At 41.8% G+C, this 21,885-nt stretch overlaps 1 protein-coding gene across 2 annotated transcripts in view; it reads right to left on the minus strand.

The window, feature by feature from the left end:
• Positions 1–21,885, minus strand: part of ZNF608 (zinc finger protein 608) — a 110,983-nt gene that overhangs the window by 13,743 nt on the left and 75,355 nt on the right. The gene's annotated exons all lie outside the window — the stretch shown is intronic.

A 21,885-nucleotide genomic window follows, 5' to 3' on the forward strand; every position in this document is an offset into this window, starting at 1 on the left:
TGTCACAGAGAAACAAAATATAATATCCTCTTTATTTCTGAGAGGACAAATGTCAAATTTTAAAAAAAATCACTTCTTTAAAGCATATTTTAATAGAACCTTGATTTTGAGACATATATAAACTATCAGGGTAAAGACATAAAATATTTAATTGAGCCTTTGTTTTCTTTCTGCATCTACCCCTAGTCTTTCTTGGAAGCACCAGAAGACATTAGTCAAAGTCTATTTCTAGCTAGTTTGCTCACTTGCATGACCATTGCCATTGTGAATTTTACAGAAAACCTGTACTGGGTTCCTTTATGGTAAGGGAAACCTCACAAGGTAAGACTCATTTCCTTGGGAACCTTTTAACAGCAGGTAACATATTTGAATGGTTGGGACGCAGCCCCCCACGGCGCGCTGGAGAATGATTTCTTTCCAAAGTCTCAAAAGGAGATTTTAAAATTGTTTCCCATATGGTCTATGTTGCTATTACTTAGGCAACAGCTGAATTATTTACTCAGTGTTAATTCAGTCTATTGTAGCAATAGGCTAGCAGGGGAAAGGCTAGGATGGAGCAAAGCAAGTATTTCCTCAAATCATAGCTGATTCCAATGTAATTCCCTCAGGACATTTTTTTTTTTTTTTTAAGCCATTGAGTATAAAATTTCATATTGTGATGAGAATCCATGGCAATTAGGCATTTGGTCAAAATTTGCACAAGACAGAACAATCGGAGGAAAGGATTCTTTATGAGCACATCCCTTCAGGAAAGGGGAGGGAGTGGGAGAGGAGGCGAAGGGGAAGACTGAGCTGGTTTTCTCATCATCTGCTCTCTGGGGCACTGTGTGTGGTGTCAAAGACTTTTGCAGCTGCTTAAAATTCTTTAGCATGTCAGCTATATTTACAGTGCAGGAATAGATCTGTATTGCCAGAAGGTTACTGCATTTTAGCTTTAGATCCAATAGGCTGAATCACTGCGTTCCAGAGTCCCTGATGTAGCACAAATGTATAATTAAAATTGCTTGAAAGGAAACATGAAAGAAACAACAAACCCTCCATTCTTGCAGTAATAAAATTAAAAACAGGAAAAGTCTGCACAGACACTTAACATTTGTCTGCAGTGAAAGGCTTTTGTTATTGCTTTTCCCCTAAGGGTTTCGCGTTTCCAGCGAACGCTGGCCGCGGATTGGCCGGCGCCCGCTGCGAGCACTAGCGTCTGATTGGCTGGGACGAGGCGGCCGCCCGTAGCACAGAGGCAGCGGTCGGGGAGAGGCGAGCGTGGTGGAGGGAAAGGCACGCAGCCCCCACGGCGCGCAGGCCGTGCAGGGCGAGAGGGCCGCCCGCATTGCTCGGCTTCGTTGGTGCACGCGGGACACAGGCTCATTCGCATTAACGAGCCCGGCCGTGCCGTGAAAGCTTCGGTCTGTGTGACCATGCTGCGCTCCCCCCAGCACGCGGCTCCACACAGCACGCCGGCCCACGCAGAACCCTCAGAACGGAATTCACCTTTTCAAAACAAGCTCAAGGGAAACCTGGAGCCGGAAAAAGGGAAGGGACCCAGGGCAGGCAATTAATCACTGGCTATCTGGGACCACAGTTTGAAGCTGTCACAAAGGCTAATCTGCAGTTGCAACTTCCTCACTGTAAAATTATTCACATCTCCTGCTGCTCTTTCTGGAAGCCACACAAGCAGACCTCTTGTTGAGGTATAAGTGATGCCGTTGTTATTTGCACTCGGAAGGAATAAAGTCCTGGAAAGAAACGTCCATTTTCAACTTCAAAGGACCTAAATAAGTCACCCTTATTTTTCCAGAAGCACTCCGTATTTAAAATGCTAAAATTTGTTTTAAAACCCAAGGAGAATTTGAACAGTCTCCATCAAGCAGTGCTAATTAAGTATGTGTGCTTGTGTTTATCTTTCTTTATATGTACGAGCCGCTTCACAATGCCACAGAGTATTTAAATCTGCCTACAATTCATATCCGAATATATACAGGCACATGTTTACATAGCCAAATCTGCCACTCTATATTGGAATGAAGGCTTAAGGAATGTTTCTCATATAAACCACACAGTGTACTGTTTCTTTGTAAGAAGGTCTATGTTTAGACAACATCCCATTGTGAAGGGCCAAATATAAAGGTGGTGTTTAAGTTCTAAAACATGTAAATGATTTATCATTTTGCTGAAATCTCAAAATCTTGAACATTTTGTAACCCACAGTCATATAAAACAGACTACAATTACTGAAGGCATAAACGCCCATGATGAGAATCAGTTCTTTAAAAGTGCAAATTTGAATTTATAAATCTGGGCATAAAGTTCTATTTCTCACATATAAATTGGAAATAAGTGTACATTTACTCCAGAAAGATGAGTTTCTTTTCATGCACACTTACTCAAACATCTAGCCTGTGAGCTAGGTGTTGGGAACACTCTATACAGGTACTTGTCATCTTTATATTCAAGTATTCTACCAGGTTTATCATTCTCCCCTGTCCACCCATGGACTGGGCCTGGTCTTTGTCAGAGAGCTAATGCCCTATAACATGTTATACTTGAAAAATATCTGAGGCTTATTACTAATAAAGAATACAGCTGAAGAGTACAGTGGATAGTTTGAGTGTGTGCTGACCACACACAGGTTTCTTCTTTGTATTGTTAATACTTTGTCTGAGATGCTGCCCCCAAAGGCCTATTACCTACAGAACATTTAATAAGAACAAGGTCTTTATTATAAAACCTGAGCCTCTTACTTCCTCAAGCCAAAGAAGCCTGAGACCTCATAAGGATTTCAGTCAGTGTTCTGTTATGTAAAGGGTTTCCAGGAAGATATCAAGCTCAACACTTACTGTGTGTGTCTACAGGGTACACATTAGGTGCCTATTTGGTGCTATGGAATCAACCATGTTTTACTTGGAACTCCATCCAAACTCTGCACTTCAAGAGTCTGTGCATGAAAAGAACAGTACACAGGCATACACTGATGCACAAGTGGAAGTATAGTTCTGTCTATTACCTGCATTTTTACAGTAGGCCTCTTATGCTATCACATCAGGCTAGATCCTGGATTTCATGTTCATGGTGCCCACACCTAGACCAGTGATCCTAACCCTGCTCCCATCTGACTGGACCAGTGATGGGCACCTGGAGCAAAGGCAGCCAGCCCAACAGGGGCTTATGTTGGGAATCTGAATGAGAAATATGGAAGTTCCAGAGAATTGGCAATAGGAATAGAAGCCTAAAGCTTGAAAGGTACTACGAGGCGTAGAGAACCATTATGGGCCAAAGTTCCAAGGGTGCAATAGCTATGAGACCAGGAAGCCAACTGCACTGTTGGTGCAACACCCTCAGGACTTCGTGTGTGTGTGTGTGTGTGTGTGTGTGTGTGTGTGTGTCCCTTTTCCCTCCAGCTTCATCACTGATAGAAGATTTCACCAGCACCCACCCAGGACTGCCTAGTTATTTTCCAGCCCTCTTGTTAAAAAGTTGTTCCTTGTGTTAAACTAAATTGGTCTTTGAATACCTTGGTCCTGGCTGTGCCTCCTGATACCCTGCAGATGCAGTCCACCCATCATCTACTCAACAGCCTTTCATCCAGGCAAGGATAATGACCATGTTGGCATTCTCCTCACCTTCTGCTCACTCTCTCTCTCTTTTTTTTTTTTTTCCTATTTTTTTTTTAATGAGATGGGCTCTCAGTATTTTGCTCAGGGTGGTCTTGAACTCCTGGCCTCAAGCGATCCTCCCCGCTCAGCCCCCCAAAATGCTGGGATTACAGTATGACCCACCACATCCAGCCTCTATCTCTCCTTTACTCTCCAGCCTAGACAAGTTTCTTCAACCGTTCTTCATGTCACACTTTTAATTCCCCTAAAAGAAACCTTGAAGACGCCTTAGTCCAAATCCCTAGGGAAAGTTAAAGTTCCTAATGAATCAGAAATAAATGGAGACAAATGCAAAGGTTCTCACTTCTGTGAATCCTTGCCCTAGACACACACATACCAGGCACATGGCCAAAAGACGGCCATTCTCTCCTGGATCCCCACAGCACTGCATACACAGTTCTTGCCCTGATGGAAACTTACAAGCCATGTTTCCCTCCCCTTTCTGAGCCCACAACTAGACACCTTCCCATCCTCCGTATCAGTCTGATGCGGTCATGTGACTGAGTCCTATGGAAAGCAAGTGAGAGACCTGATCAATGTGGGCCACTTCCAGGCCTGGCCCATAAGAACCTCTCATCCCTTTCTGTCTGGCTGCAATGGAAATGGTTATTGTGATCTTGAAGCCCTCGGGATGAAGGTGGCAGAGTCTCCTTCATCTGGGATCCTGAATGACAAGGAGAACCTCCCAGGTCTGAACTTGAGGCTATTTGTCCTACTGTAATACATGGCCCCTATAATATTTTACTCTGCTTGTATACACAGTATGCCTATCTCTTCCAACTAGATGACACTCCTTGAAAATAGGAGCAGTGTCTGCATCCACAACCCCAGGCGGCACAGTGGCTACCTAACTGAGAATCATTAAACACCTAGGAACTAACTACACAGGGACCGACGAGAGAGAGTCTAGACTGAATCCTATTCAGTGACTTCCTTTTAATGCTAACTACCATCCTTTTCCAATAAGCATAATCTCCCACTAGTTTTATAGATGATAGACATTCTCTGCGAAGAGGCTTTGCTCCCAAGATGTTATAAATGTGGTTTATGAATTATTATTTCTGGTATTTGTGAAGCTGTTTCCTCAAGAACGGGGCAAATGCCTGATTTCCCAGTGGATCGACATAATTCTGTTTGTATTGAGTTTAAAGACTGTTTCAGAGTCTTTAAAGTGCCTCATCCCCGGGACAGAAGTCTTTGCCAAGCATCGCAAATGCTGAGTTTGGAATCAGACAGAAGTTTTTTTGAACTCTCTCAGACTACCACATCTGGATGGATTTGATGTGCACCCAGGCAGAAAACAGAAACCTCATTCGAATAACACCAAATGGTAACCCATTCATGCCATATGCCTTTAAAAAATAAAGTTTACACATTTCTTTCCTTTTGTATATATTTTTTCTAGTGAAACATTAGGGACAAAATGTCACAATATGCTGATTTCATGAGTACAGGATAAAATTCATATATTTCAGATATCATATTACCCTACAGTTTTACACAATGTGACTATTGTACAAGGTATGATTTATCACCATTTCTTTGTTCAGGACTCTCTGCCCCCATTATTTTGTTGTTGTCACTCTGTGGTATTCAATACTGGTACTTTTTAAAAGCTGAATCTTGTATAGTACAAGCTTCGCTGTTCCAGCCTCGAAGCTTAGAACCTTCAGACAGATCCTTCTTCAAATATAATTATTTGGGAAGATTTTAAATGTACAACTAAGGTTGCTCATAAAATACCTGCCAGCCAAAAATCATAGGGACTTTCCCATTACCTGTGCCAAGTATATATAGAGCACTAGGACAGGAAAAGTAAGTGTTGTCACATGACCATAAAATGCAGTATGTTTTTTTTAAAGAGCCCTACTGCTGGGCTGAATGTTTGAAGAGTCACTTTAACCACATCCTGTAATCAAACCATCTGGAACACAGTGCTGCGATTAGTCACCCTGAACATAGGGCTTTATCTGAACAAATAGTGTATGGCAATGGAGCTTGGGAGATAGGGCAGTACTAACAAAAGGAAGTGTAATGAAACACTTTATGCCCTAGTGTGCCGCCACCCCAGTCATAAACCCCAGAGACACACTGCTCTGGTGTTAATGTACTACTTTATGAAAGCACAGTGAGCTTAAAGATTAAAGGACTGAAGGACTAAAAATTGCTGGTTTGGATAGATCTTCTCTGTCAGCAGCTGGAATATGTTGGCATCACTCTATCTGCGTTAATTTTAACCTCTCAGATGACAGTTGAGCATTCCTATTAGGAGTTGGTGTTATTTTCAGGGCATTAGGAACAGGGTTTGTTTATGGGAGGGTGGTTATGATTCTTGATTTGCCAGAGGTTAATCTGAACACAGACTTTTTTTTGGTTCATCTAAACCCAATCCATATATAACAACAACAAAAGATGAAACCTTAAGCAATACCAAAAAGCAATGGGAAAATGCTGTTCTACTCTGCATTTTAAAACATGATAGTCTTTCTTACTTGAGTGTACTTATCTCTTTCAAAAGTACATTTGATCATTGGTATACAATCTATGGAGATCCTTTTTTAAAAAAAAACTGAAAGGATTTCCCCCTTAAATACACAGAATAAGCCCTAAACACACACACACACACAACACAGCTAAAGAAACCTTGTTTCCCCCACGGGCCTTATGGTTTAATACACAAAAGAACACAGCGCCACTTCCATCACTGTCACCTCCCCCGCAGCCTTTGTTCTGAGGCCTGATGAGCTGTATTGATTTGGGAAAATCATTGAGCTTCTTGGAAAACTAGACTCTCGCTTATTCACTGCCATCTATTTCTTTCCCATGAAGACAGGTGGTCAATATCCAGTTGACTGGTCAGCTAAAAGAAGCCCTAGCTGCTTTTTTCTTGCTTCCCTAGTAACATTATCCTTTCCCACTTCTAGAAGATATAATGGCCTGTTAAGGAGTCTTGTAAGAAAAGGGAGCAGAAATAAGACTTTAATAAGGCACCACTGGTAACACTAAAACGCTGTCCCATACGTTCACACGGGAGGCTGCACCGCACTTATAGATGGTGACAATAGTTTCACTGACCAAGTTTAAGCATCAGTGAAAACTCAGAGGGCCCAAGATATAACATGAAAAAAAATACTAAATCAAAACAGATCATTAGAGGCTGGGTGCAGTGGCTCATGCCTGTAATCCCAGCACTTTTGGGAGGCCAAGGAGGGCAGATCACGAGGTCAGGAGATCGAGACCATCCTGGCTAACGTGGTGAAACCTCATCTCTACTAAAAAATCCAAAAAAAAAAAAAAAAAATTAGCTGGGCTTGGTGGCGGGCACCTGTAGTCCCAGGTACTCGGGAGGCTAAGGCAGGAGAATGGCATGAACCCGGAAGGCAGAGCTTGTAGTGAGCCGAGACCGCACCACTGCACTCCAGCCTGGGCAACAGAGCGAGACTCCGTCTCAAACAAAAAAACAAAAAAACAAAAAAAAAACAGATCAGTAGAAATCAATTAATGTTTACTGTGGAAAGACATGCTTTACTTCTTTTAAATAATCAAAACATATGTTCCACCAAGCAAGTGTCCTAGTTATAAAATGTCACAGGTGTAATTATAGACATTTTAGGTAACAAAGAGCATCATAAAAAAAAAAATCACATGAAGATCTTTAGAAAGTAACTTTTAATCAGGAATTTTGATCAGTAACAAAAATATTTGCTTTTAAGTTAGGCAAACATGCATATCCTAAAGCAACATTGCCGTTGATGACTTGAGGCTAGCTTTAAAATAAAATAAAATATATGTACCGCACCATTCATACACAATATGTACCCCTTATTGTGTAGGCCGCTCCTCTAGTAGTTTCTGCTAAGGTTCACAGACTCCCTACTTTGGGGGCAGGCAGGCATAACAGGTTTGAGGTGATAGCGTTGGGGGAGGAGGGAAGAGGACAAGACTCCTGAGCTTGCTTCAACAAGGTCAGCAAGTCAGATATTTAACTGGGATGCATCAAAAGCCACCCCCTGTACCCCAAAAGGGATGGTCTTCATGCTGTGGTCCCTCAGGGCTCAGTCAACACACAGCCTGATGCAAGGGACAAAGAAGGACAGGAAGATGGAATCAAATAAAAAAATACAGTCTTCTGAGTCAGACATTTGGGGCAATTCAAATGCATAAACTGAATATGTACATGTGTAGAGTGTGTGTCTGTATACATTTTTACCAAGGGGTTTTATTTCTTGTCTTGAAACTTCCTAGTAAGTAGCTGCCTCCTCTGAGGCTTAGTGCCACCAAACTAAGCAACAGCATCACTCTGATTTCTAATGCCAAGTTTGAAACTTAATTTTTCTCCTGCTCCTTGTCAGGCACCACTGGTTGGTCTGAAATCTGATTAGTTTGGATGATGATTTCTCGTGTGGGGCAGGTTTCTCAAACCACCTCCTTTTTTAAAGCCAAATTTCCTCATTAGAGTAGCAGAATTCTTTCTCCTTCTCTTCCTCCTCCCTCTCTTCGTGGGAAGACAAAGGTTCAATGCCCACTGTAACAGAATTGACTCCCCTCCCCCAATCCAGTCTCACAAGCTTGTATCATTAGCTTGTTAAGACATATTTTTCTTCCTTTAAGTAAAAGTGTCAAAAAGTTTGGGAAAGGTGTTTTGTAATTATTGAACTAGGACTACTATGAGCCGTGATAATGACACAGATCTTATGGTATTACCCCCTAATGGTCGTTCCTTTCCTAAGAGTGTTATTTTAGGAGACAGCGATTACAAGTGGCCCTGGGCACATAGCACCGGGCCAGGGTGTCCCAAAATGAGAGGGAAACAGCTTTCACTCACTACCACTGTCAGACTCAGGATGTCACTGAAGATAAGCAACTGAAAGAATGCAGCCTTTCGAATCATTGGTCCCAGTCCTTTCCTGCACTTAATATTAATTACAGGATTTTTTTTTAAGTTAACGACTCAGATACCCAAGCTCTCCACGATGCCATTATTTCAACTAGAAAAAACAGGTAAAAAGAACAGCAAAACCAGACAAAAATAAATCATCCTTCAGGCAAAAAGTCCCCCTCCATGCCACTCACCGAAAAACAGAGTACTCTAAGGACCAAAAGCGGGTAGAAGGGTGTAAAATGCTCTGAAGTTGAAAAGTCATTAACAGCTATCTGCCACTTCCCTATTTTCTGTATCTGGCAGCATAGTCTGTTTCTTGCCCAATTTTTCCCCAGTGGCAGGAGCAAAGGAAGGAGGAGCAGGCAGGAAGGCAGAGTAATTACCAAGATGAATGAAACTGAAAGATGCAAAGGAAATAAAATGTAAGAATGAAAAATCTCATGCCTTGTGGGGAGGGATAGGCAAGGAAAAGGGAATAGGAGCTATCGTCTTCCGAACACCTCTCATCACCTAGTTTTCCTCACAAACCCACCACCTCTTGTAGATCAGTAGGTCATGGGTGATTTGCAGAATTCCAGGTTAAATGCTATTGAATTGCTTGTCAAAATATGTGTAATACAACTGTAGATTATAGGACTGTGTCTTAAAGTAATTTCTTACCATCCCCAGTCCTTGAGCTATAAGGAGACAGTGGGAACCAATTGACAATTATGCTCCACATCAAAAAGCTGCTACTGATCCATGTGTCTCACTGGGATTGAAGAGCCAGGCTTCCTATAAATTATGATGCTTTATTTAAAGTCAGAGCGCTTATTTGCTTTTGTGCCAGCTCTGGGCCCTTTTCATCTCTAGCTATACCGGGCCCAGGAGAGCACACATTCCTACCGCTCTGCTGGCCACCAGCTGTGTCCTCTGTAAATCATAAAACCTCTGAACAAGCTATTCTTTACAAAGGCCAACAACATTTACTGGAGATGATCACTCTGCTATTATTCCACTCACTGAAATTTAAAATAGCAATTTACAACAGCAGCCGAAAACAGAAGAACTGCCTCTCTTAACTCTGTGTGTGTGTGTCTGTGTGTGTGAATGGGAGGGATCTGCATGTATATGGCACACAAAGGGGTACATTTTGTGTGTCACCAAAAAGCCACCAACTTTGCCAATCTAGAAAAGAAACAAGGAATATGAATGTCAGAGAAACCAGGCTGTTTCACCTTTGGAGACAGGGTGAATGAGGCTTATGTTGTTGGCGAACCTCCCTGTTCTTCCTGGAGGTGGCCATGCCCTGCAGGCAGTGTGGGAAGTAGTTACCACACTCTGGTAGAGAAGCCACAGCATGTGGCTCAGGTTCAGAATGCAATAGGGAAAGCCGAAAGGATGAACTCTCATCAAGTTTAGTCTGCAGTCATTTCTGAGGAGTAGGAAGGAAGAAAAAATAAACAGTGGTCATCAAATGGCACACCCTAAGCACCTGAAAGCATGTCTCTGGAGACAGAGGCAGACCCACCTGTTCACAGCCAGCTTTGTAGCTGCTTCATCTTGAGCTGACCTAAACCTACCTGAGCCTCAGTTTCCTCATCTATAAAATGGGAATAATATGAATATTAAATAAGATGTGATTTATGTAAAGTATTTAACATGAGCATAAAGAAGCCACTCAGCATATGTACTATGGCGTCCTCATCTTTTAAACTCTCCTGTAATTCACCCAGATCTAAGCTGAAGAAGGGAAGGAGATGCCAAAATGCTATGAATTCCACACTCAGAAATGCAGCCGGCAGCAAGCCCTCCCACATTCCTTCCAGGTGAAGCAAACTCAGTTATGCGCATCTACACTAATTATCCCACACTGCTGGTGACCAGGCTTACTATAAAGGTGGCCTATCTGTCTTTTAGAATCTTAAGGGCTACCAATTCCAACCTGAGGGACTTCTTTTATTATTTCTATACCCACTACCAATTTCAACCCATGTAAAAGTTATCTTTCCTAACCCATCCATTGTTTAAAGCAAACATTTCCTCTGACTACTCAATAGTAAAGTCAACTGAGAAATGCAGTTCTAAATCACTGAAGCCTCATCTCTGGACTGTTTCAGGGTAAGGAAACCTCATTTCATGTTTTCAGGAACAGCTACAGCTAACTGAATGCCTGACATTGGTCTAAATTACAAAAGGCAAAATTAAAGCTCCCCAGTACCGTGACAACAGAAACGAGACCCTGGCTCTGGGGATGCAGATGGACGGAGCAGGTTAAACGTGAACTCATCTTTCCGGTTCCCACCTGGACCCACCAGTTTTCTTGACAGCACTCAGAGGCTGCCTTCCCACCCTCCCCCATTCCACATTCCAAAGTTCTTATCTTTCAGGGAAGAAAAAAGAAAAAAAAAAAGCCCCACAGAGTTACAAGTATTTCAATAACGTGCTTAGAGACCAGCTCTTTTCTGTAAACAAGCCTAATGAAGTGTGACTAATAGTGCTCTCCTCCAGCACAGGGAAGGTAAAAGGGCCTTTGTTAGCACTTACTGGAGCAAAGTCGTCATTTTGCTGGAGCAGAACAAAACTTAGCTGGTTATTGATTGACCAGCCTGCTCGGTGTCACTGCTTTACTGTCTATTTCTATATACTCTGTGTGTAAATACGTGTGTTTACGCAGACACGGAGATCGTCTGTACACACACAGTCACACACAGCCAGCTAACCGTTCTCTGCAAACAGGATGAAGGGTTCAAGGCATCTAACTGAAATCTAATTCCTCTCCGATATTTGTATCTCTTCTAGTCCTTGGTATCACCTAACATTTCTCTCCATGTTGTCAGTACCATGAACCTCAATTTCAGGGCCCGTAAACCGATGCTCCCCATGGACACTTAATAGTTTCCGAAGTCACTCTGATTTAACCTGACCTGGTTATTACATTCTAGAGGTGATTTTGTTTTTTCATGAATTCAAAATCGCTGCTGTTTCCTTTTCCCATTTCACTGATCAATTCCGAAACTCCTGAAATTTGGCTCCAGATGTTAACTGTTAAATAAATATTTCATGATTAAATTATCTTCTTCAATTAACATTTGTCTTAAGTATTATTAATATACACAGCAGCGATGTTAGCAGGAAGATCTGAAGTTGGCTCTGACTTCTTTCTTGGATGGCTGAGGAGGAATTCAAGTCAAAACCTGCTTTCCTTGCGAATCTGAGCACAAATTTCCGTATAAATTATTGACTGCACTTTGGCCTTGTCTGAAACATTAGCCCCACAGGCTGATAAGTTCTGACCCCAGGTGGCACATCAGCCCTCTCAGAAGAGGCAGGAACATTAGTGCTTCGCACTGGGGACTAAGGCGTGTGAGCCAATCAATCACACTCTCTGACAGCTTTTACTGCCTCTGTGCATTAGGCCCAAGTCAACCTCCAAGACTCCTATTGTTCACATTATTCTCTTATTCTCTGCTCTGATGAAGTTAGGGTTAAGTCCAAGGCTTTAGCGAGAGAAAGGCTATTGTTAGTAACTCAGTCTTTATTGACTCTGACCTGTAGGGCAGCCGACTTCAAGTCTTTTCCAGAAAGTAATGCACTGTTAATTGCTGCTCATTGTCAGGGTGTGTCTTTTACACCTCTCTTCACTGAAAGAAAACCTGACCAAATATTTCAGCATCCTCGCAGGTTGCCTTGTAATTCTCTCAAGAGTTACAGACACACACAGACACACAGACACACACACACACACAGACACACACACTTCTAGACAAAAATCTGATTTGTACTTGCCACGGTCCCTGAACCAGTAAATCTAATACCAATGCAAACAGAATGTTTGGCTGGACAATGCTAACACTTGGGGGTTGGCACTTGGAACAATAAATAAATTTTTTCATGGCAAATATCTGTGGGGATTAGTATATAGGGCAGGAAAATGCCTGATGGAAGAATGAGGTAGAAACCTATTTTTCCTTCTGATGTCCTTTGCTTAAAATAACTAAAGATCTTTTTCAGCGGAAACTGGTAGCTCTATTTGTGAGCAGCCAGCAACAGACTGGATAGCCTCAGGGTGAAGAGTACAGCATTCCACTCAGGCTTCCTTTGAAGAAATTCAGCACTCTAAAGGGGTGGCAGAATTATTGGTCCAAAGGCTTTCCGGTTTTCTTTGAAAGCGAAAACAGGCAGCCCATTATCTCTTCTTACCCAAACAGGCCTCTCAGGCGAGACAGGAGGGAAAGGCCAGTGGTGTGGCTGTAGAAGGTACACACCAGAGCATCCAGGTCTGTTGCTCACTGCACCAGGGACACAGACCCGGCCTACCACACAGCACGCACCAAACCCGCCCCACCCCACAAAACCTTGTTGTTCCAAGTGGTGAACGACAGGCTAGAATGTGAATGCTTCAAGGGCGAAAGCACATGTTGACATTTTGGAAATCAAATTTCTTGGGTTCAGGGAAAAAGCACAAAAATCAAATGATTTGGTTTTATACACAGCTTTCGATTGAGAAATTTTCAGCCACAAAAGACTGTGACATTTAGCCAAAGTATTATGCTATTAATACTTTATTTAGTACATCTCAGCATATGAATTAGTATATATGAATTAGTGCACACTTTCCCAAACCAGTGAGCAGAAAGCCATTTTAAATTCTGTTCCATTTGTGTGCTGGATAATGGATTGACTCTAAGATATGTGAAAGTAATACTAAATTTGATAAGCTTTCCAAAAAGGCGCTGGTTAGGAGAACAATGCTTTCTATCTTGATAAAGTCTCCTGGTGCGGCCGATTACATTTTCTGGTGCCATTCAGTTCAACTTAATTTTAATATTAGAGAGAATTAGATCGAGGAAACCTAAAATTTGCAATTAACCTTTTTCCTTTACATTGTAGTCCTGTATCTGCAGCTTAAATTTTTAACAAATCCTTAATTTTTAACAAACAAGAATGCAACATCACAGCACATTAAGCTCATAAATACAATGGGCTAACAGGGCCAAAACATATTTTGTAAAGTACGCAAAACAAAATGGAATAGCCTGTTCTTATATAAATGAGCTTTCTTGAGTAGTCCTATTTCTTACAGCCTAGAAATAAGTTAGGAAACAATTCAGAGGGAAAAAAACTAAAATATTCAAGTAGCTGCTGAAAAAAGACAGACTACAAATTTTAAGTCTTGAATTAATAAAGATGGAAACTGCAGGGGGTCAGAATTGAAATCACTAAAAATTGTAAGCCTATGGACAAACTGAACTCAAGACGTGCTCACTGAATCTTGGTAGAGTTGAATTTGGGGCCTCCTCTGAATCTTAAAAGAAGGCAATTTAAAACTAATAAGCATTATTTTACACACTAGGCAGTTAACATTTTTGTTACTGTCCCCAGGGGATAAAGACAGAAAGTAAATATTAGGAACATTGATTGAGTGCTTTGCTACATGTAGGTCGCAAGAATGAGTGTTTTTATACAGCTTATCTCATTCATTCCTCAGAGCCTGTGTGTCAGGTTCTTTTATTATTGCTGTTTTACTGATGAGCAAATTAACTCTTGGAAAGCTTAACTGGCTGACTTGCCCCAGGTCAGAAAGTCAGAGATTTGGAGCACAGGCAGTCTGACTTCTGATACCATACTTCTAAATGCACTGTATAAGTTTACATAAACGTATTTATAAATAACACAGTGTCATGAAGGAACTATTGTGCATGTATGGATGGGGACCCACACGGCTAAGGTCTTCTCAATGATGACAGTGGTATGCTGGAGGCATGTGCTGCAGGTGGCAAGCATCTCTTCTCAATATCATGTTCAGTGACATCACACTGGAAACTTGAAACTGACCACAGTGGTGATATAATCACCACAGAAAACAACAAATGTTACAAATCAGGGCTCTCCCACTGCAACTCCCACCCAAGTCAGTTGTTAAATACTTATTGGCACACCAATGGTTATAAATTTAATTTGCTGAACTGCCATGCTTCAATCACATGAAATATTAAAATAAATAAAAGTACAACAGAGTCAAAAGAGCTCCTGTATTATAATTATGTTCCCCAGTCAAATATAAAAAGAAAAACTGGAAAGGTGAAAATTGTTCATCAGTTGATTCTGATATCGCCTAAGTGAAGGAGCCCATCTCAGTTGGTTCTTTCCATTTTTAAAATAATCTAATAACGGTATAGCTGTAAACAATTTGGTTTCATGTATTTCTGTTTTTTATTAGAAATTTTTGTGGATAAGTAATCTCACAAGTTAAAGAAATCAGGAACCTTCCTCTGAGATTTCAGTAGCTATCCAGTTTTATTGAACTATTACAAAAGCAATTGATGAGGTACATTTGTCACTCACCTGATGCAGAAGCTCTAAACACAGCCCATAACGTGCCCAGCCACGGCAGATCCAGACTGTTGGCCTCTCCCACTACTCCTTGCAGTTTAATGAACAGTCATATCCAACAAATCTCCTCCCAATAGCCTGCCAGTGGTTATTCTCCCAGACTCTGGGCCCCAAAGAGAGATTTGTCATTGCTTAAAATAAATTTTACAGATGTAATAGATAAAGGCAATAAAGAAAACAGAGCTTTTATAAAACAAAGTTGACAGAGCAGAAAGCTCTCTCTCCATAATGGGCACGTACATTTGTGCGTACTAGGTTGCTTGTGTGTACCAAAGGGAAATAGACAATGAAGGTTAGGAGGCATGAAATGACAGCCTTCTTTGCCTTTCAGGGAACGTAAATTTTATTCACTGAATGTAAATCTTAAAGCCATAGTTTTCAATCTGCATGTGTGATCACCAGAAATTGATTTCAAAGAGATATAAAATTATTTAACGTGTTGCTTGGCAATGCAAATCCCAGGCTACATAGTCAAGATTGTCAATAGTAGAAAATTCAGATGATGTTTCCTGTTGTGATCCTTGTTGGGACAGATTATTTTCATCTGCCTTTTGGTGACTGCGCCACTACTGGATGCAATCCGTGTCCTCAAGTGGCCCATTGCTTCTAATAGGCACTTCCCTTGTACTAGCTGAAATACTAAAAGATAATTTTCTTTCCCAGTGTGCTTTAGGGTACCCTCATGCTCTCCAAATAATACAAATAGAGTAGTTTCTTTTAAAATGCCAGTTCTTTTTTTTTTTTTTTTTTTTGAGACGGAGTCTCGCTCTGTCGCCCAGGCTGGAGTGCAGTGGCCGGATCTCAGCTCACTGCAAGCTCTGCCTCCCGGGTTCACGCCAGTCTCCTGCCTCAGCCTCCCAAGTAGCTGGGACTACAGGCGCCGCCACCTCGCCCGGCTAGTTTTTTGTATTTTTTTTAGTAGAGACGGGGTTTCACCGTGTTAGCCAGGATGGTCTCGATCTCCTGACCTCGTGATCCGCCCGTCTCGGCCTCCCAAAGTGCTGGGATTACAGGCTTGAGCCACCGTGCCCGGCCAAATGCCAGTTCTTTAGGCTACTAGAAATCATGTACCTGGTTCCTAATACAAGGGAAAGAAATGGAAAGAAAAACACGTCAATTTTCTTGCCTTCATAATATAGCAAAGGCACATTCCCCACCCCAGCCCCGGAAGACTGGTAACTCAATTTGACTACTTTTATCACAACTCAAATGATCAAAATACAAACTGGGTTTACTCTGTGTGTGTGTGTGTGTGTGTATTTAATCTGTTTAACAATTTTGGTCTTTAATGCTTAACCCTAGTTAATTAAATTAGCCTATTTTTATGTAGAGATATATTTTAAAATAGAAACTTGGTAAATATGTAGAAATCCCAGTATGCAAACATATGTTCTATAAAATAGAACACAAAATATTAAAAACATTTAATAAAAATCGTCATTCTAAAAACACATGGTCACAATAACCAACAGTGTAGGTGCCTGGAATCAACATATGAGTAAATATGGTCAGTGCAGATGCAGAAGGTATCCTCGCGAGCAGCAGATTACAGAGATGTAAATTTTCATCTACTTAATATAAATTAGCAATTCAATTCAAAGTAAAAATGAACTGCCTGATCGCTGAGTGCAGGAAGTATTTAATATCAACTCTTCAAGATAACATCTACTTAGACTATATTCACAACCCCAGTCGTTACCTTCAAGATATAAACTTACTGGTATGGGTTTGGTAGTTAGTATGGCAGGAGGAATGGCAGGGGGCAAGAAATATCTTTTACAAAGCATTTATACATAAAGCACTGATTCCAACTACATGTCCTGTAGTTTAATTCCATCTGACCCCAGAGGAAAGCGGCTTCTGATAATCAGTGAAACTGGGCTCCTGGGGACAGAGTGTTCATTCTGTGCAAGCTCTGCACTGCATTCATCCCCTGAACACAGCTTCCTCCCACCCCCATCGTCACTGTGGCTGGAAGGAAACAAGTGGCAACATCAACACCATTGTTGATAACTGTGAGAAGATCCACAAGTAGCAGGGTCTTCTATGTTGAAATTCCAAATTATAGACAGCATGCTAATGACAGACACCCCTCTGTCTCTGCCTAGAACAAATATTACAACACTGGCAATTGTACTTTTGTTTGTTTAATTTAACAAGTGCATATCGTGCTACGTTAGGCACTACTCAAAATGTCTTCCGAATATTAACTCTTTTAATCCTCCTAACCACCCAAAGAGGAGGTACTATATGAGAGTATCTCTACTGTACAACCGAGGTACAAAGAAGGCAATAAGTAACTGCCCAACATCACATAGGCAGTAATCTGTGGAACTGGGAAATGGAACCAAGGGTGGATGGCTCCAGTTTGTGACAATTACCCAATGTTCCCTTGTAGAAGACACTGGTGCAAAGAGAGTGAACAGAAGACTCCTGGCCCTCAACTCAAGAGGTTTGCCCCTTGCTCTAGTTGGTCAGGGTGCTAAATATACATGACAAGGTATGTAAATCACACAATAAGCTTCACCGTATCACATCTAGAACTCATATAAAATAAACACCAACAAACAAGCAACAAAGGCCAGGCATGGTGGCTCATGCCTGTAATACCAGTACTTTGGGAGGCCGAGGTAGGAGGATTCACTTGAGGTCAGGGGTTTGAGACCAGCCTGAGCAACATACAGAGACCCTGACTATGCTTAAATATGTGTGTGTGTGTGTATATATATATATATATATAGCCGGATGTAGTGGCATGCACCTATAGTTCCAGCTACTTACAAGGCTGAGACCAGAGGATCGCTTGAGCCTTGAGGCGATCGAGGCTGCAGTGAGGTATGATAATGCTACCCTGCCTCAAAACAAAACAAAACACCACACACACACACACACACACAATCACGGAATTTTCAAGCACAAAAGAATCTTGGAGACCACTTATTCCATATTTGTCCTCCTTATCAAGAAGGAAACTGGGGCCCAGAGAGGTTAAATGGCTAGTCCTGGGCCCTAAAACTAATTGGAACAGAGCCAAAAACAGCCCAAAGCACACTTGGATCTCTAACTTTCTTCTCTTCCAGTGATCCTTTGCCTCCACCCAGCAGCCTCTGGGGTAGGTGGCCATCAGGACGCCAGTTGCCTGGCTCTCAGCACTTCTCCAGTGAGCATAATGTTCCTTTAACGCCCATCACACAGCTGGGAGGCCTGGCCCACACCCAGGAGCCTTTCAGGAATTTTGCCCCAGTGAGACTAACACAAAGCTAACTGATTAGAAACTGCTTTGGAGAATAGGGAGTTCAAGACAAGACTTCCTTGAGGTCTGGGTAAAGAAGGGGCCAATGCACTGAGCAATAACCAAAGTCCCGCAGTTGGTGACACAGGAAGCAATTCATTTAATCAATCATTCAACCAATTCATTTAATCCTAAACTTCCTAATTAGCAAGACAGCCAAACCCAAATGTCTCAAATTTATGGCACATAAAGTAATTGAAGAGAATGAACCAGAAGACTACCTATTGCAAAGGGCATACTGCTAAAATATAACTCATTTAGCACCACATTTAGTGCACCGAGAAGAAAAAAAAAATCAGATTGAGCAGTACTGACTTTACTGCCTCTGGTAAATATGACCATAGACTTCCCGGGATAGCACCTTGATAAGACAGGGACAAGTGGTAGACAAGAATGAGCCTGATGACTCAGCATCCCTCACCGAAATCACATTACAAAATAGAGTTTATCTAAACTTACATTGCAAGCCTCTTGCTCTACTTGCTTCATTTTATCACAAGGCTTACGTAGCCACGCTGGCTGAAAGGTTGGGGGGCTGCATCCTCAGATGCACACTGTCTGTGCTTTCCACAATGGAAGAAGAGATGTTCTCAGGATGGCATCAGCCACCACATGGACTACTCTCATAGAGATGGTTCAGCACCCAGGGACCTGACGGGAACAGTGGGCGGCATGTAATACAGTACTCAAACCAAATGGGCTGTCCCTGCCAAGTGAACGATATAGGCTGCAAGGTATTAGCTTGTTCCAAATGTTAAGAATCAGGGTTCCATTTTTGAAGGAACTATAGCGTAGGTTTCAGAACCTGGGTCCCTGGTTCAAAAATATCCATGAATCCCTTCTCCCAAACACACATACACACACACACACACACACACTCCTGGAGGATGGTATAGATGGGTTTCATATCCAGGCTTATCAGACTCCTCTGTTTTCCCAAACTCACCAGATGATAAAAATACCCCTGAGTGCTTATTACAGATACTAATCCCTAGCTCTCCCCTAAGGATCCAAGGTGATTCTTATCAGAGCCACTAGGCTAACGACTTTAAAGAAAAATGTGCATCATACAAACTAAGATATACATGAACTGCGTTGAGTTTTTCCAGGAAAGAAATGGGGAATGATGAATTTGATTAATTACTTTCCAGTATTTTGGGGACTGGGTTGCAGGTGGGAGTAGGGTGTATTTGACTATTCCTTTAGAAGTCACTAAGGAGCCTGGAACAAGGCTGAGAGGCTTCTTATCTGCCTGAGCCCTATGACAGGAGTATTAATACAACAGCTTTACTTGGTTTAAAGAAAGAATTATTTCACCACCCACACTAATCTCTTCTGGCAAGAAGCAGTATTCTGCTGTGGCTACTCACAAAAGATGATGGAGCCCAGCAATCCTTTCTTTGTAGAGATAGAGGGGAATCTGGGACTTTTCAAAATATTAATATAATCTCACTTATTAAGATAAAATGATGTGCTAAATAAAGCACTGGAAATTTTCAAGTGCAGCTATCTATCCTTTTTTTTTTTTTTTTTAATGGAAAAGCTCTATAAATAAGAGTGCCCATTTTCACATCATTGCCTAAAATATGAACATCTTGATATGCTATGTAATTGTGTGCTATTTTACCAGAAGTCAAATAACTGGACCAGTCACCATGCAAGATAAAATAAATTGTAGCTTAGAGAAAAAACTAATAGCAAGGCTAGCTTCTTCCTTGTCGTAGGCATGGATCCTCTGCCAAGGATGCCTGTGTATGATGGTAAGTGTGCCTGAGGGTAACTCCTAACTCCATCTAATCACCCTACTTTAGAATCAGTTAACCAGTACACTTTTCATTAAGTTTATCAAAGGCCCTTTCTTTTCTTTTAAAACTATAAGAGACAGAGACAGAGAAAGAAAGGAACAGAAGCAAACACGCTTGCCTTTTCTATACCGTTCCATCACACAAAACCCTTCTTGTGAGGTCTTCAAAAATAACAATTCAGCAAAAAGTGACAGCAGAGCAACCACTGGGTCAGCCCTTATAAGTCCTTTTCAAAAAGCTGCTTTCAGTGAATCAATTTTCAATGTTGTTTCAGTTATTCTTAGACAGAAAACTTTCTACCCCCTCCCCTTCTCCTTTGGAAATTTGGTAACCATAGTTTCTGTATCCTGCTGAGACTTGATATGTAGAGCTGTATTCTACCTGCTATTAAGCTGCTGATAGCAGTGTTTCTCTTGCAATTTATGAGCAATGTCAGCTGAAGGCAGAGAGTATTGTACACACTATATTTTCCCAGCTGGAGATCTCCGTGAATGGAAAGCAAAAACATGAATACACATGCACTGTGGGCTTGAGGGAATAAAACGGCAGAAAAGAGTCAGCAGGCTAAAATCAGGTGGGTGGTCCTGATTACAAACCAAGTAGATAATAAAATATTCAAAGGAAGCTCTAACTAAACGGTCCAAAATAGAGACACACAATATAAAGAGAAGCCCAGAGAGGTCTCTTCTTGGCTGTGTATCTCCTGCCCAATTCCTGGATCAGTAATGTGCCAAGATTCACCTTGCCACCTGGGATTTTAAATAACTCACCATATCCAAAAGGTCATTTGAAACCACAAAAACAAATCCCATTCCACATTAAGTTCCTAATAACTGCTACAGCACATGGTGAGAACACCAGATTTAATTTCTCAACCTTCTCTTCTAAATGTGTCTACCCACACAATACCTCAAGAGTCAAATTTATCTCTTTTCTCTTAAACAAAAAGATTTTCTATGGAGAAAGAAACTAGGCTTATCTTTGGGGCTAAGAAACAGGCACATCATACTGTCCTGGGGCTTCTCTTTTTTTTTTTTTTTTTTTTTTTCTGAGACAGGGTCTCGCCCCAGAGTGCGGTGGCAGGATGACATCACAACCCACTGCAGCCTCAACCTCCTGGGCTCAGGCCATCCTTCCAGCTCAGCCTCCCGAGTAGCTGGGAGTACAGGCATGAGCCACCACACCTGGCTAATTTTTTTTTTTTAATTATTATTATTTTTTTGAGACGGAGTCTCACTCTGTCGCCCAGGCTGGAGTGCAGTGGCGCAATCTCGGCTCACTGCAAGCTCCGCCTCCCGGGTTCACGCCATTCTCCTGCCTCAGCCTCCCAAGTAGCTGGGACTACAGGTGCCTGCCACCTCGCCTGGCTAGTTTTTTTTTTTTTTTTTTTGGATTTTTTTAGTAGAGAAGGGGTTTCACCGTGTTAGCCAGGATGGTCTCGATCTCCTGACCTCGTGATCCGCCCGTCTCGGCCTCCCAAAGTGCTGGGATTACAGGCTTGAGCCACCGCGCCCGGCCGCCTGGCTAATTTTTAAAATTTTTTGAAGAGATGGGGTCTCCCTATGTTGCCCAGGCTGGTCTCAAACTCCTGGGCTCAAGTGATCCACCTGCTTCAGCCTCCCAAAGTGTTGGGATTACAGGCGTGAGCCACTGTGCCCAGCCCCCTTGGGCTTCTTTATCATGAAGTACACAGAAAAGGTAACAGGCCTCAGAGAAGCCCAATTCTACAGAGAAAAAAATAATCAAATAATGAATCAAGAAAGTATCCAACAAAAGCATTTTTAAAAAGTCATTCTTTTCCTAAGAATTCTACTGAGAAATACAACATAAAATATTAATAGGCACCTAGTTAAATAAACTTGATTTAACTCTCTCTCAGCC

This window comes from Theropithecus gelada, chromosome 6, assembly GCF_003255815.1.
Source record: "Theropithecus gelada isolate Dixy chromosome 6, Tgel_1.0, whole genome shotgun sequence".
NCBI classification, from domain to species: Eukaryota; Metazoa; Chordata; class Mammalia; order Primates; family Cercopithecidae; genus Theropithecus; species Theropithecus gelada.